This window comes from Heterodontus francisci, chromosome 48 (genome assembly GCF_036365525.1).
Source record: "Heterodontus francisci isolate sHetFra1 chromosome 48, sHetFra1.hap1, whole genome shotgun sequence".
Lineage (NCBI taxonomy): Eukaryota > Metazoa > Chordata > Chondrichthyes > Heterodontiformes > Heterodontidae > Heterodontus > Heterodontus francisci.
Window position 1 is genome coordinate 15422105 of NC_090418.1, and position 13042 is coordinate 15435146.

Sequence of the window (13042 nt, forward strand, 5' to 3'; positions counted from 1 at the left end):
GTACCTGTGTTCAAATAATTACCCAGCTGGCATTGTTTTTGACTTGGGGAAGATGTTTACAGGGAAGTGACAGACCACGAGGCTTGAATCCTGACATTGTTTATGGTTTTGCTTTGGACAATGGTTTATTTTATTTTTTTATTTATTTAGAGATACAGCACTGAAACAGGACCTTCGGCCCACCGGGTCTGTGCTGACCATCAACCACCCATTTATACTAATCCTACACTAATTCCATATTCCTACCACATCCCCACCTGTCCCTATATTTCCCCACCACCTACCTCTACTAGGTCAATTATAATGGTCAATTTACCTATCAACCTGCATGTCTTTGGCATGTGGGAGGAAACCGGAGCACCCGGAGGAAACCCGTGCAGACACAGGGAGAACTTGCAAACTCCACACAGGCAATACCCAGAATTGAACCCGGGTCGCTGGAGCTGTGAGGCTGCAGTGCTAACCACTGCACCACTGTGCCACCCTTTGAAAAGACAGTTGGAGAAAACCTGCCAAGAGGGCAACACCCAGCTCAGTCTGTTCCAGCTCTTTGAAAAATCCTGCTAGTTTTCCATCCCTTGAGAAGTTGAAAAGTAAGTGCAAGAAACTGGCTGAAACCAATGTTGCCACAATTTTTAATGGAAAGCCTCCCTAACCTGGTCTTCAACATTGCCTGTCAGGAACTGTCCGAGGAAGATCTGATTAAGAGCCAAACCAAAACGGACTTCTGACATCGACTCATATCATTCTTTTATTTCTTCAAGAATTGACAGCTATTTTGGCCAACACATTCTATTTTTATAGTAGAGCTCTAAAGAGAAAATCTCTTGATTTTTTTGGATAACAGGTGTATGTGTGTGCGTGTGAGGGGTGGAATAAGGTAAAAAGGTAACTTTTCTATTCCAATCTGGGTGTTTATTCTGTGCTTCATTACTGGTTAAGTCTTGATTTATAGTAAAAATATAATTTTCTTGTTTATTAAAGAAACCTGGTCGGTGTATTTATTCTAGATGAAAAACAGAGTCTATGATTGACCATTTCAGTAAGTGGGCAACAATTTAACAATATGTTGTGACCTGTGGAGAAGTGGAACGAGAATAGACAGTGCACTCCTCCCACATTGGTTGTAACACACAGAGAGAGAGACAACACAGATTCCAAACACTGACAGAGACAGTACACAGATTCTAAACACTGACAGACTGACATTCCACACATTCTAAACACACTGACAGAGTGACATTCCACAGATACTAAACACACTGACAGTGTGAAATTCCACAGATTCTAAACACACTGACAGTGACATTCCACAGATACTAAACACACTGACAGAGTGACATTCCACAGATACTAAACACAGTGACAGAGTGACATTCCACAGATACTAAACACACTGACAGAGTGACATTCCACAGATACTAAACACACTGACAGTGTGAAATTCCACAGATTCTAAACACACTGACAGAGTGACATTCCACAGATACTAAACACACTGACAGAGTGACATTCCACACATTCTAAACACACTAACCGAGTTACATTCCACAGATACTAAACACACTGACAGAGTGACATTCCAAACATTCTAAACACACTGACAGTGTGAAATTCCACAGATTCTAAACACACTGACAGAGTGACATTCCACAGATACTAAACACACTGACAGAGTGACATTCCAAACATTCTAAACACACTGACAGTGTGAAATTCCACAGATTCTAAACACACTGACAGAGTGACATTCCACAGATACTAAACACACTGACAGAGTGACATTCCACAGATTCTAAATACACTGACCGAGTGACATTCCACAGATACTAAACACACTGACAGAGTAACATTCCACACATTCTAAACACACTGACAGTGTGAAATTCCACAGATTCTAAACACACTGACAGAGTGACATTCCACAGATACTAAACACACTGACAGAGTGACATTCCACAGATACTAAACACACTGACAGAGTAACATTCCACACATTCTAAACACACTGACAGTGTGAAATTCCACAGATTCTAAACACACTGACAGAGTGACATTCCACACTTTCTAAACACACTGACAGAGTGATATACCACAGATACTAAACACACTGACAGAGTGACATTCCACACATTCTAAACACACTGACAGTGTGAAATTCCACAGATTCTAAACACACTGACAGAGTGACATTCCACAGATACTAAACACACTGACAGAGTAACATTCCACACATTCTAAACACACTGACAGTGTGAAATTCCACAGATTCTAAACACACTGACAGAGTGACATTCCACAGATACTAAACACACTGACAGAGTGACATTCCACAGATACTAAACACACTAACAGAGTGACATTCCACACATTATAAACACACTGACAGAGTGACATTCCACACATTATAAACACACTGACAGAGTGACATTCCACACATTCTAAACACACTGACAGAGTGACATTCCACACATTATAAACACACTGACAGAGTGACATTCCACACATTCTAAACACACTGACAGAGTGACATTCCACACATTCTAAACACACTGACAGAGTGACATTGCACACATTATAAACACACTGACAGAGTGACATTCCACACATTATAAACACACTGACAGAGTGACATTCCACACATTCTGAACGCACTGACAGAGTGACATTCCACACATTCTAAACACACTGACAGAGTGACATTCCACACATTCTAAGCGCACTGACAGAGTGACATTCCACACATTCTAAACACACTGACAGAGTGACATTCCACACATTCTAAACACACTGACAGAGTGATATTCCACACTTTCTAAACACACTGACAGAGTGACATTCCACACATTCTAAACACACTGACAGAGTGACATTCCACACATTATAAACACACTGACAGAGTGACATTCCACACATTCTAAACACACTGACAGAGTGACATTCCACACATTCTAAACACACTGACAGAGTGACATTCCACACATTCTAAACACACTGAAAGAGTGTCATTCCACACATTCTAAACACACTGACAGAGTGACATTCCACACATTCTAAACACACTGACAGAGTGACATTCCACACATTCTAAACACACTGACAGAGTGACATTCCACACATTCTAAACACACTGAAAGAGTGTCATTCCACACATTCTAAACACACTGACAGAGTGACATTCCACACATTCTAAACACACTGACAGAGTGACATTCCACACATTATAAACACACTGACAGAGTGACATTCCACACATTCTAAACACACTGACAGAGTGACATTCCACACATTCTAAACACACTGACAGAGTGACATTCCACATATTCTAAACACACTGACAGAGTGACATTCCACACATTATAAACACACTGACAGAGTGACATTCCACACATTCTAAACACACTGACAGAGTGACATTCCACACATTCTAAACACACTGACAGAGTGACATTCCACACATTCTAAACACACTGACAGATTGTCATTCCACACATTATAAACACACTGACAGAGTGACATTCCACACATTCTAAACACACTGACAGAGTGACATTCCACACATTATAAACACACTGACAGAGTGACATTCCACACATTCTAAACACACTGAAAGAGTGTCATTCCACACATTCTAAACACACTGACAGAGTGACATTCCACACATTCTAAACACACTGACAGAGTGACATTCCACACATTCTAAACACACTGACAGAGTGACATTCCACACATTCTAAACACATTGACAGAGTGACATTCCACACATTATAAACACAATGACAGAGTGACATTCCACACATTCTAAACACACTGACAGAGTGACATTCCACACATTCTAAACACACTGACAGAGTGACATTCCACACATTATAAACACACTGACAGAGTGACATTCCACAAATTATAAACACACTGACAGAGTGACATTCCACACATTCTAAACACACTGACAGAGTGTCATTCCACACATTCTAAACAAACTGAAAGAGTGTCATTCCACACATTCTAAGCACACTGACAGAGTGAGATTCCACACATTCTAAACACACTGACAGAGTGACATTCCACACATTCTAAACACACTGACAGAGTGACATTCCACACAGTCTAAACACACTGACAGAGTGACATTCCACACATTACAAACACACTGGCAGAGTGACATTCCACACATTCTAAACACAATGAGAGAGAGACATTCCACACATTATAAACACACTGACAGAGTGACATTCCACACATTATAAAGACACTGACAGAGTGACATTCCACACATTATAAACACACTGACAGAGTGACATTCCACACATTATAAACACACTGACAGAGTGACATTCCACACATTATAAACACACTGACAGAGTGACATTCCACACATTCTAAACAAACTGACAGAGTGACATTCCACACATTATAAACACACTGACAGAGTGACATTCCACACATTATAAACACACTGACAGAGTGACATTCCACACATTCTAAACACACTGACAGAGTGACATTCCGCACATTATAAACACACTGACAGAGTGACATTCCACACATTATAAACACACTGACAGAGTGACATTCCACACATTCTAAACAAACTGACAGAGTGACATTCCACACATTATAAACACACTGACAGAGTGACATTCCACACATTATAAACACACTGACAGAGTGACATTCCACACATTATAAACACACTGACAGAGTGACATTCCACACATTCTAAACACACTGACAGAGTGACATTCCGCACATTCTAAACACACTGACAGAGTGACATTCCACACATTATAAACACACTGACAGAGTGACATTCCACACATTATAAACACACTGACAGAGTGACATTCCACACATTCTAAACACACTGACAGAGTGACATTCCACACATTCTAAACACACTGACAGAGTGACATTCCACACATTATAAACACACTGACAGAGTGACATTCCACACATTATAAACACACTGACAGAGTGACATTCCACACATTCTAAACACACTGACAGAGTGACATTCCACACTTTCTAAACACACTGACAGAGTGACATTCCACACATTCTAAACACACTGACAGAGTGACATTCCACACATTATAAACACACTGACAGAGTGACATTCCACACATTCTAAACACACTGACAGAGTGACATTCCACACATTCTAAACACACTGACAGAGTGACATTCCACAAATTACAAACACACTGACAGAGTGACATTCCACAGATACTAAACACACGGACAGAGTGACATTCCACACATTCTAAACACACTAACCGAGTTACATTCCACAGATTCTAAACACACTGACAGAGTGACATTCCACAGATACTAAACACACTGACAGAGTGACATTCCACAGATTCTAAATACACTGACCGAGTGACATTCCACAGATACTAAACACACTGACAGAGTAACATTCCACACATTCTAAACACACTGACAGTGTGACATTCCACAGATTATAAACACACTGACAGAGTGACATTCCACACATTATAAACACACTGACAGAGTGACATTCCACACATTATAAACACACTGACAGAGTGACATTCCACACATTATAAACACACTGACAGAGTGACATTCCACACATTCTAAACACACTGACAGAGTGACATTCCACACATTATAAACACACTGACAGAGTGACATTCCACACATTCTAAACACACTGACAGAGTGACATTCCACACATTCTAAACACACTGACAGAGTGACATTGCACACATTATAAACACACTGACAGAGTGACATTCCACACATTATAAACACACTGACAGAGTGACATTCCACACATTCTGAACGCACTGACAGAGTGACATTCCACACATTCTAAACACACTGACAGAGTGACATTCCACACATTCTAAGCGCACTGACAGAGTGACATTCCACACATTCTAAACACACTGACAGAGTGACATTCCACACATTCTAAACACACTGACAGAGTGATATTCCACACTTTCTAAACACACTGACAGAGTGACATTCCACACATTCTAAACACACTGACAGAGTGACATTCCACACATTATAAACACACTGACAGAGTGACATTCCACACATTCTAAACACACTGACAGAGTGACATTCCACACATTCTAAACACACTGACAGAGTGACATTCCACACATTCTAAACACACTGAAAGAGTGTCATTCCACACATTCTAAACACACTGACAGAGTGACATTCCACACATTCTAAACACACTGACAAAGTGACATTCCACACATTCTAAACACACTGACAGAGTGACATTCCACACATTCTAAACACACTGACAGAGTGACATTCCACACATTCTAAACACACTGAAAGAGTGACATTGCACACATTATAAACACACTGACAGAGTGACATTCCACACATTATAAACACACTGACAGAGTGACATTCCACACATTCTGAACGCACTGACAGAGTGACATTCCACACATTCTAAACACACTGACAGAGTGACATTCCACACATTCTAAGCGCACTGACAGAGTGACATTCCACACATTCTAAACACACTGACAGAGTGACATTCCACACATTCTAAACACACTGACAGAGTGATATTCCGCACTTTCTAAACACACTGACAGAGTGACATTCCACACATTCTAAACACACTGACAGAGTGACATTCCACACATTATAAACACACTGACAGAGTGACATTCCACACATTCTAAACACACTGACAGAGTGACATTCCACACATTCTAAACACACTGACAGAGTGACATTCCACACATTCTAAACACACTGAAAGAGTGTCATTCCACACATTCTAAACACACTGACAGAGTGACATTCCACACATTCTAAACACACTGACAAAGTGACATTCCACACATTCTAAACACACTGACAGAGTGACATTCCACACATTCTAAACACACTGAAAGAGTGTCATTCCACACATTCTAAACACACTGACAGAGTGACATTCCACACATTCTAAACACACTGACAGAGTGACATTCCACACATTATAAACACACTGACAGAGTGACATTCCACACATTCTAAACACACTGACAGAGTGACATTCCACACATTCTAAACACACTGAAAGAGTGTCATTCCACACATTCTAAACACACTGACAGAGTGACATTCCACATATTCTAAACACACTGACAGAGTGACATTCCACACATTATAAACACACTGACAGAGTGACATTCCACACATTCTAAACACACTGACAGAGTGACATTCCACACATTCTAAACACACTGACAGAGTGACATTCCACACATTCTAAACACACTGACAGATTGTCATTCCACACATTATAAACACACTGACAGAGTGACATTCCACACATTCTAAACACACTGACAGAGTGACATTCCACACATTCTAAACACACTGACAGAGTGACATTCCACACATTCTAAACACACTGACCGAGTGACATTCCACACATTCTAAACACACTGACAGAGTGACATTCCACACATTCTAAACACACTGACAGAGTGACATTCCACACATTCTAAACACATTGACAGAGTGACATTCCACACATTATAAACACAATGACAGAGTGACATTCCACACATTCTAAACACACTGACAGAGTGACATTCCACACATTCTAAACACACTGACAGAGTGACATTCCACACATTATAAACACACTGACAGAGTGACATTCCACAAATTATAAACACACTGACAGAGTGACATTCCACACATTCTAAACACACTGACAGAGTGTCATTCCACACATTCTAAACAAACTGAAAGAGTGTCATTCCACACATTCTAAGCACACTGACAGAGTGAGATTCCACACATTCTAAACACACTGACAGAGTGACATTCCACACATTCTAAACACACTGACAGAGTGACATTCCACACAGTCTAAACACACTGACAGAGTGACATTCCACACATTACAAACACACTGGCAGAGTGACATTCCACACATTCTAAACACAATGAAAGAGAGACATTCCACACATTATAAACACACTGACAGAGTGACATTCCACACATTATAAAGACACTGACAGAGTGACATTCCACACATTATAAACACACTGACAGAGTGACATTCCACACATTATAAACACACTGACAGGGTGACATTCCACACATTATAAACACACTGACAGAGTGACATTCCACACATTCTAAACAAACTGACAGAGTGACATTCCACACATTATAAACACACTGACAGAGTGACATTCCACACATTCTAAACACACTGACAGAGTGACATTCCACACATTCTAAACACACTGACAGAGTGACATTCCGCACATTATAAACACACTGACAGAGTGACATTCCACACATTATAAACACACTGACAGAGTGACATTCCACACATTCTAAACAAACTGACAGAGTGACATTCCACACATTATAAACACACTGACAGAGTGACATTCCACACATTATAAACACACTGACAGAGTGACATTCCACACATTATAAACACACTGACAGAGTGACATTCCACACATTCTAAACACACTGACAGAGTGACATTCCGCACATTCTAAACACACTGACAGAGTGACATTCCACACATTATAAACACACTGACAGAGTGACATTCCACACATTATAAACACACTGACAGAGTGACATTCCACACATTCTAAACACACTGACAGAGTGACATTCCACACATTCTAAACACACTGACAGAGTGACATTCCACACATTATAAACACACTGACAGAGTGACATTCCACACATTATAAACACACTGACAGAGTGACATTCCACACATTCTAAACACACTGACAGAGTGACATTCCACACTTTCTAAACACACTGACAGAGTGACATTCCACACATTCTAAACACACTGACAGAGTGACATTCCACACATTATAAACACACTGACAGAGTGACATTCCACACATTCTAAACACACTGACAGAGTGACATTCCACACATTCTAAACACACTGACAGAGTGACATTCCACAAATTACAAACACACTGACAGAGTGACATTCCACACATTCTAAACACACTGACAGAGTGTCATTCCACACATTCTAAACACACTGACAGAGTGACATTCCACACATTATAAACACACTGACAGAGTGACATTCCACACATTCTAAACACACTGACAGAGTGACATTCCACACATTATAAACACACTGACAGAGTGACATTCCACACATTATAAACACACTGACAGAGTGACATTCCACACATTCTAAACACACTGACAGAGTGACATTCCACACATTATAAACACACTGACAGAGTGACATTCCACACATTATAAACACACTGACAGAGTGACATTCCACACATTCTAAACACACTGACAGAGTGACATTCCACACATTATAAACACACTGACAGAGTGACATTCCACACATTATAAACACACTGACAGAGTGACATTCCACACATTCTAAACACACTGACAGAGTGACATTCCACACATTCTAAACACACTGACAGAGTGACATTCCACACATTATAAACACACTGACAGAGTGACATTCCACACATTATAAACACACTGACAGAGTGACATTCCACACATTCTAAACACACTGACAGAGTGACATTCCACACTTTCTAAACACACTGACAGAGTGACATTCCACACATTCTAAACACACTGACAGAGTGACATTCCACACATTATAAACACACTGACAGAGTGACATTCCACACATTCTAATCACACTGACAGAGTGACATTCCACACATTCTAAACACACTGACAGAGTGACATTCCACAAATTACAAACACACTAACAGAGTGACATTCCACACATTCTAAACACACTGACAGAGTGTCATTCCACACATTCTAAACACACTGACAGAGTGACATTCCACACATTATAAACACACTGACAGAGTGACATTCCACACATTCTAAACACACTGACAGAGTGACATTCCACACATTCTAAACACACTGACAGAGTGACATTCCACACATTATAAACACACTGACAGAGTGACATTCCACACATTCTAAACACACTGACAGAGTGACATTCCACACATTATAAACACACTGACAGAGTGACATTCCACACATTATAAACACACTGACAGAGTGACATTCCACACATTCTAAACACACTGACAGAGTGACATTCCACACATTCTAAACACACTGACAGAGTGACATTCCACACATTCTAAACACACTGACAGAGTGACATTCCACACATTATAAACACACTGACAGAGTGACATTCCACACATTATAAACACACTGACAGAGTGACATTCCACACATTCTAAACACACTGACAGAGTGACATTCCACACATTATAAACACACTGACAGAGTGACATTCCACATATTCTAAACACACTGACAGAGTGACATTCCACACATTATAAACACACTGACAGAGTGACATCCCACACATTGTAAACACACTGACAGAGTGACATTCCACACATTCTAAACACACTGACAGAGTGACATTCCACACATTCTAAACACACTGACAGAGTGACATTCCACACATTATAAACACACTGACAGAGTGACATCCCACACATTGTAAACACACTGACAGAGTGACATTCCACACATTCTAAACACACTGACAGAGTGACATTCCACACATTATAAACACACTGACAGAGTGACATTCCACATATTCTAAACACACTGACAGAGTGACATTCCACACATTATAAACACACTGACAGAGTGACATTCCACACATTCTAAACACACTGACAGAGTGACATTCCACACATTATAAACACACTGACAGAGTGACATTCCACACATTATAAACACACTGACAGAGTGACATTCCACACATTCTAAACACACTGACAGAGTGACATTCCACACATTATAAACACACTGACAGAGTGACATTCCACACATTATAAACACACTGACAGAGTGACATTCCACACATTATAAACACACTGACAGAGTGACATTCCACACATTATAAACACACTGACAGAGTGACATTCCACACATTATAAACACACTGACAGAGTGACATTCCACACATTCTAAACACACTGACAGAGTGACATTCCACACATTATAAACACACTGACAGAGTGACATTCCACACATTCTAAACACACTGACAGAGTGACATTCCACACATTATAAACACACTGACAGAGTGACATTCCACACATTATAAACACACTGACAGAGTGACATTCCACACATTATAAACACACTGACAGAGTGACATTCCACACATTATAAACACACTGACAGAGTGACATTCCACACATTCTAAACACACTGACAGAGTGACATTCCACACATTATAAACACACTGACAGAGTGACATTCCACACATTCTAAACACACTGACAGAGTGACATTCCGCACATTCTAAACACACTGACAGAGTGACATTCCACACATTCTAAACACACTGACAGAGTGACATTCCACACATTATAAACACACTGACAGAGTGACATTCCACACATTATAAACACACTGACAGAGTGACATTCCACACATTATAAACACACTGACAGAGTGACATTCCACACATTATAAACACACTGACAGAGTGACATTCCACACATTATAAACACACTGACAGAGTGACATTCCACACATTATAAACACACTGACAGAGTGACATTCCACACATTATAAACACACTGACAGAGTGACATTCCACACATTCTAAACACACTGACAGAGTGACATTCCACACATTATAAACACACTGACAGAGTGACATTCCACACATTCTAAACACACTGACAGAGTGACATTCCACACATTCTAAGCACACTGACAGAGTGACATTCCACACATTCTAAACACACTGACAGAGTGACATTCCACACATTCTAAACACACTGACAGAGTGACATTCCACACATTCTAAACACACTGACAGAGTGACATTCCACATATTATAAACACACTGACAGAGTGACATTCCACACATTCTAAACACACTGACAGAGTGACATTCCACACATTATAAACACACTGACAGAGTGACATTCCACACATTATAAACACACTGACAGAGTGACATTCCACACATTATAAACACACTGACAGAGTGACATTCCACACATTCTAAACACACTGACAGAGTGACATTCCACACATTATAAACACACTGACAGAGTGACATTCCACACATTATAAACACACTGACAGAGTGTCATTCCACACATTATAAACACACTGACAGAGTGACATTCCACACATTCTAAACACACTGACAGAGTGACATTCCGCACATTCTAAACACACTGACAGAGTGACATTCCACACATTATAAACACACTGACAGAGTGACATTCCACACATTATAAACACACTGACAGAGTGACATTCCACACATTATAAACACACTGACAGAGTGACATTCCACACATTATAAACACACTGACAGAGTGACATTCCACACATTATAAACACACTGACAGAGTGACATTCCACACATTCTAAACACACAGACAGAGTGACATTCCACACATTATAAACACATTGACAGAGTGACATTCCACACATTATAAACACACTGACAGAGTGACATTCCACACATTATAAACACACTGACAGAGTGACATTCCACATATTCTAAACACACTGACAGAGTGACATTCCACACATTATAAACACACTGACAGAGTGACATTCCACACATTATAAACACACTGACAGAGTGACATTCCACACATTATAAACACACTGACAGAGTGACATACCACACATTATAAACACACTGACAGAGTGACATTCCACACATTCTAAACACACTGACAGAGTGACATTCCACACATTATAAACACACTGACAGAGTGACATTCCACATATTCTAAACACACTGACAGAGTGACATTCCACATATTCTAAACACACTGACAGAGTGACATTCCACATATTCTAAACACACTGACAGAGTGACATTCCACACATTATAAACACACAGACAGAGTGACATTCCACACATTATAAACACACTGACAGAGTGACATTCCACATATTCTAAACACACTGACAGAGTGACATTCCACATATTCTAAACACACTGACAGAGTGACATTCC

General features: G+C 40.0%; 1 protein-coding gene across 4 annotated transcripts in view; it reads right to left on the reverse strand.

Moving 5' to 3' along the window:
• Window positions 1-13042, reverse strand: part of LOC137357584 (G-protein coupled receptor 35-like) — a 201040-nt gene that overhangs the window by 104531 nt on the left and 83467 nt on the right. The window lies entirely within an intron of this gene.